Below are 6,000 nucleotides of genomic sequence, written 5' to 3'. Positions count from 1 at the left end.
AAAGATAAACAAAATTAATAAACCTTTAGCTAGACTCACCAACAAAAAAGAGAGAAGACTCAAACAAAATCAGAAATGAAAGAGGAAACATTATAACTGATACCACAGAAATACAAAGGATTGTAAGGAGACCACTATGAACAATTATATACCGACAAATTGGACAACCTAAAAGAAATGAACAAATGCCTAGAAACATAAAACCTATCAAAATTGAATCAGGAAGAGGTAGAAAATCTGAATAAACCACTTACTAGTAAGGAATTTTCTGTGAATGTTTATTAAGCCCATCAGCCTAATGTGTCAGTTAAGGCCAATGTTTCCTTGTTGACCTTGTATGTGGATAATCTCTCCATTTGTGTGAGGTGTTAAATTCTCCTACTATTATTGTGTTGTTGTCTCTTTCTCCCTTAGGTCTGTTAATAGTTACACACACACACACACACACACAAATACACACTAATAAACATTAGGCCATCTTGATGGATTTCCCCCTTTATCCATCTTTGTCTCGTTAGCACTTTTCTGGCTTGAAATCTATTTTGTCTGTTATAAATATGACTAGAACCACTTTCTTTTGGATACCACTTGCTTGGAGTATCATGTGGGTCTCCTGAAGAGTCTCCTTTTGATTTGTGAGTTAAGTCCATTTACATTAGGGTTGATTACTGATATATGAGAATTTACTATTCTTATTTTGTCTTTTGTTTGCTCTATACCTCCATTGTTTCTTTTCTCTTGTGTTTCTGTCTGCTATTTCAACCTGGCGGTTTTCTGATGTTTTCCTCTATTTCCTCCTTTTACGTTTCATGTCTCTGATCTAGATTTTTGTTTTGGGGCTAATATCAAGTTCATATAAAACATCTCAGATAAAATAGTCCTTTTTCTTCTGATAGCATCTTATCTTCACTTGCCTATATCACTTACATTTTTCCTCCTTCCTTTTTATATTTTCAGTCATAAGTTATTCCTTTTTGTGTTGTGCTTGTCACCAAATTGAAGTAGCTATAGTTAGTTTTAATGCTTCCCCCCTTTAACCTTTATGCTATAATTGTTTAACAGTATATTCTGTAATAGAGTTGCAGTTTTCTGATCTTGTCTATCGCCTTATTCAGAGTTTTCTGTATGGTTGCCATTTAACTTCCAGTAGACACTCCTTTCAATGTTTCTTGTAAGGAAGTTCTTGTGGTGGTGAACTCATTCAGCTTTTGTCTGTCTAGAAAAGCCTTTATTTTTCCTTCATATTTGAAGGATAACTTTTTTCTGGATAGAGTATTTTTGGCTGGAAGTTTTAATATTAAAATATTTCTCAATATTTTGAATAGCTTATTTCATTCTCTTTTGGTTTGTAGAGATTCTGGTGAGAAATCTGATAGCCTGATGGGTGGCCCTTCTTTAAAAGTTACTCCACTCCCTCCTGGCTGCTTTGGGAATTCTTTAACATTGACTTTGACACTCTTAACATAATGTGTCTTGGAGAAGGTCTTTTTGCATTGAGCTAATTGGGTGTTCTGTTAGCATCTCTTGCTTGTATGTCTAGCTCCTTCCCTAGATTGGGGATGTTCTTATCTATTAGTTCTTTAAATAGGCTCTCTGTTCCCTTCTCCTGGAATACCATTGCCTTTATAATACTTTATCTAATGGGATTGGATAATTCTAGTAGAGTTCTTCATTTTAATGTTATTTCTCCTTTTCCACCTGAAAGATTTCTCGATTTATGTCTTCAAGCTTGCCAATTCTCTCTTCCACATGGTCTGCTCTAGTTCCAGTGCTTTCTAATGCACTCTTTACCTCATTTATTGAGTTCTCATTTCCAGAATTTGTTTTGTTCTTTCTAGTTTCAATCTTTGGTATAGTACTCCTGTTCATTGTTGTTCCTGAGATCAGTTAACTGCCTTTATGAGGTCTCTTGTATCTCATTGAGTTTCTTTGTGACAGGGGTTTTTGAATTCTCTATCATTTAGATCACAGTCTTCTGTGACTTTGCATTTGGTTCTGAATTATTTCATTTTTGTGATGCCGAGTTACTGACATTGCTCATGGTGCTGGAATGTTTCTCTGCTGGGACATTTGAGGTAGTGAATACATTTAGTGTTTAGGTAAAGCTTTGTTTAAACAATTGAGCAGGTTGGTGATAAGCCTTTCCCCCCAGCCCCACCAATTAGGTTGCATTAGAGCATAAGTTTTTAGTTTTTCTTACCTGAGCTGACTCTTGTTATGTTTGAAGGCCACCCAGCACTTTTCATCACCTCTGTCAGAGGTGTTGCAGGTGTCCTCTCCATTGCAGTTTGTGCTTCTGGGTTGTTAGTGCTACCTCTGTGTGACACCAGGATAGAATGTTTGCAGCATTTGTGGGTGTCACTGTCAGGGTTACAGGGATGAGTGTGGAACTCAGGCAACTCCATTGTGGCAATGGAATGGGTGGGTGGAGGGAAGCTGGTGTTGAAAGCCCTACCACCACTGCTGCCTGTATCCCTGCAGCTGGTGGTGTGGCCCTGCTACAGTGGGAGGAGGCCAGGCACATGTGCTGATGCCACTGCTGTCCTTTCCCTTCACTGGGCCAGTGGGGTTGGACTGGAGTCTCAGTCATCTCCACCACTGCCACTGTACATGGCAGGACTTGCTCATTTGCATGGCAGCCAGAGAACCAGGGTCAAAGGCAGTGAGCCTTCCATTCCCCCAATTCTGCCTCCCCTATGCATTTCAATTCACCCACCTTCAGCTAGAGACATATAGACATCTGTAGGCATCCTAGTGTGTAAGAACAGGAATCTTTGTTGAGTTATAGATGTCCTACTCTTCGTAGTTTGAAGGGGAATAAAAATAAGAGTGTCTTACTCTGCCATGATGATGTCACTCCTTAACAGGGTTTTAAAGAGTTAGTTTAGAAAATAACTAGAGGGTTACTGTAGAAAATGTTCCAGAGAATAACTCCTGAGCCTCTGGGCCTGGTCTAGGGCAGTATCTCCTAGTGCCAGTGACTTTCTCACTGCACATCATGGATCCTGATGTGAAAGTATTACCTCCCTCAGTTGTAAACTTTTTGCAGTTGGCTTCTCATGATTCCATCGTTGTGCTTTACTCAGTGATCTCCAAATAGGAGACACACACAGGAACTCAACTATGGAAGTCTTGACAACCAAAAGTAAAAAATTGTAATCTCAGTGGTGTCATGGAAAATGCCTTAGCAGGACTCCCCGAAAATCCACACCTCCACCAAAGCAACCAATAAGCTGGCCACAAAATGACAGAATCCACATTTTTGGAACTCTGGATTCTCATCCAATACTTACAGAAACAAGGGTAGATGCTTAAGAAAGAAAGAAGCTGTGAAAATTTGACAAGTGTTGTAGTACTTTTGTTTACTTGCCTACCACCCCCACTCCCTTCCCAGCTTTCAGAAGTGACCACAGGGACTGAGCAACATGTTCTTGGTGTGGCTCACTGGTGGCAAGGGAGTGGGGTGGGTGCTGACAGGGCCTTGTTCTAAAAAAACTGTGGTTGTGCATTTTACCTGAGGGACTAGCACTGAAACTTCCTTTTGTCTTTCTCCTCAGCTCAAGCAGCTTTCCAGGATGCAGTGTCAGAGCACTTAAAGACCTATACTACCCATGGGTTTTGGGGGAGGAGGGGAAAAATGGGGCAAGTAGCAGATGGAGCCAATAGTCTGCTTAGAAGCAGGTTGAAGTGTCTTTGGAGTTAGAATAAGGGCTTTGAAAGCCTCTCATGTGCATTGTAGATGCCGAGCCCTGACACATGTAAGGCCCAAGAAAACCCTAAGACTTATACCTATAGTCAGTCCTTGGACACTACATAAGGAGGAGGTGAAGGCTATCACGGAGTTGCAGACAGCTTTGCCAAGTACCCCCATTCAAAACCAACCTGCAAAGTGAAGGAGGTAGTGTTTTTTTCATTCTCTTTGGTACCAGGTGTTTAAGGTAATCTATCATTGGTTCACTGCTAAAACAAGTGAAACAAGGATTTTGGTGATCACACATGACAAGAAATACAGTCTTTGCAAAATAAAAGAAGTTTGGAAAAGCCACTTAAAAATGGACAATTACAACCCTCGGCAAACTGCAGGGAGGGAGGAAAATGGGATTTCCAGAGTCATTGCATTATGATATTCTAAATATCTAAATCTCAACAAAAGATTATAAGGCTTACAGAGAAACACTGGTAAAAGTAACTATATAAATAAATATCGGTTAGTAACTTTCTGTTTATATGATTTGAAAGACAAATGCATAAAACAATAATTATAAATCTATATTGATGAGGATATATTACACAAAGATGTAATTTGTGACAACATAAATTGAGAGAGAGAATGGAATGTTACAGAAGCTCAGTTTTTGTATGCTATTGAAGCTATGTTAGGATCAATTCAGTATTGGAAGAATCCAAGGAAAAAAGATAAAACTTAGAGAAAACAAATAGAAAAATTACAGAAGTGTTTCCTAACCAGAAATCACTCTAAATCTAAAAGGGTGAAACTCACCACTTCAAAGAAAAATATTGACAGAAAAAATCATAAAAACATGATCCAATTATATGGTATCTGCAAGGGACTCATATTATAGACACAGTTAGAAACAGACTGAAAGTGAAAGGGTGGGAAAACACATTCCATGCAGTTATAACCAACAAAAAGATGGCATGGCTACCAATATCAAAAAATAGACTTCAAATAAAACTTATCACAAGAGACCAAAGAAGCCATTTTATATAGATAAAAAGTCAATCCATCAAAATGTTATAACAAGTATAAATATACACACACCAAATAGCAAATTCCCCAAATCTATAAAGCAAATGCTGACAAAACAGAGCCACAATAAATTTGCAGACCTTAATACCCAACATTCAATAATGGATAGGCAGAACATCTACACCAAAGAATAATAAAATAGAGGACTTGAACAACACTATAATGAATTTGACATAATGGACTCTCTACTCCAAAAAAGTGAACTAACATTCTTCAAGGTACACATGGGATATTCTCTAGGATATACCACATATTTGGCCACCAAACAAGTCTCAAAAAGTTGAAAAAGGCTGAACTTTTACAAAGTATCTTCTCTGACCAAAATATAATGAAGATAGACATCAATAAAATGGAAAAGCGAAATATTCCAAGTATGTGGAAATTCAGCAACACACTTTTAAAATATTCAAATCAAAAATGAAATCACAAGGGAAATTAGAAAATACTTTGAGACAAATGAAAACAAAAACACAATATGCTGAAACTTAAGGAATGTAGCAAAAATGATGATCACACTTTAACTCCTACATTAAAAAAGACTGCAAATGAATAACCTAACTCTACACCTTACTGACTAGAAAAAGAGCAAACTAAACAAACTAAACTTAGTTTTCAAAGCTAGCAAACTAAAGAAATAATAAAGATTATAGTACAGATAAACAAAATATAGCAAAACAATAGAACCATTAAAGCTAAAAGCCAGAAGCTCCAGCAGAAAACTAGATATCAATATCCCTTATAAATATTGATTCAAATATCCTCAACAAAATACTAGAAAACAGAACTCAACAGCATATTACAAGGATTATTTTCCATAACCGCATGGGATCTATCCTACCAATGTGGGGCTATTTTAACATCTAAGTATCAATCACTGTAATATATAACATTAATAGACAAAACAGAAAATAACCACAGGTTTATACCAATTGATGTGAAAAAAGCATTTGATAAAATTCAACATCATTTCATGATAAAAAAACACCCAGCAAACTGAGAACAGAAAGAATCTTCTTCAACACAATAAAAAGCATTTATAAAAGCCCACAGCTAACATCATGATGACATTAAAACTTTCCCCTTAAGATCATGAACAAGACAAGCATGCCCACCTCCACTGCTGCTATTCAATATTGTGCTGGGTGTTCGAGCCAAGTACTCAGGCAAGAAAAAGAGATGAAAAAGCATTCAAATTGGAGAAAATGTTAAACTCTCTATTCACAGAAAAC

Source organism: Phyllostomus discolor, chromosome 7 (assembly GCF_004126475.2).
Source record: "Phyllostomus discolor isolate MPI-MPIP mPhyDis1 chromosome 7, mPhyDis1.pri.v3, whole genome shotgun sequence".
In the NCBI taxonomy this organism is placed as follows: Eukaryota; Metazoa; Chordata; class Mammalia; order Chiroptera; family Phyllostomidae; genus Phyllostomus; species Phyllostomus discolor.
Note: the sequence above shows the minus strand (reverse complement) of the source record.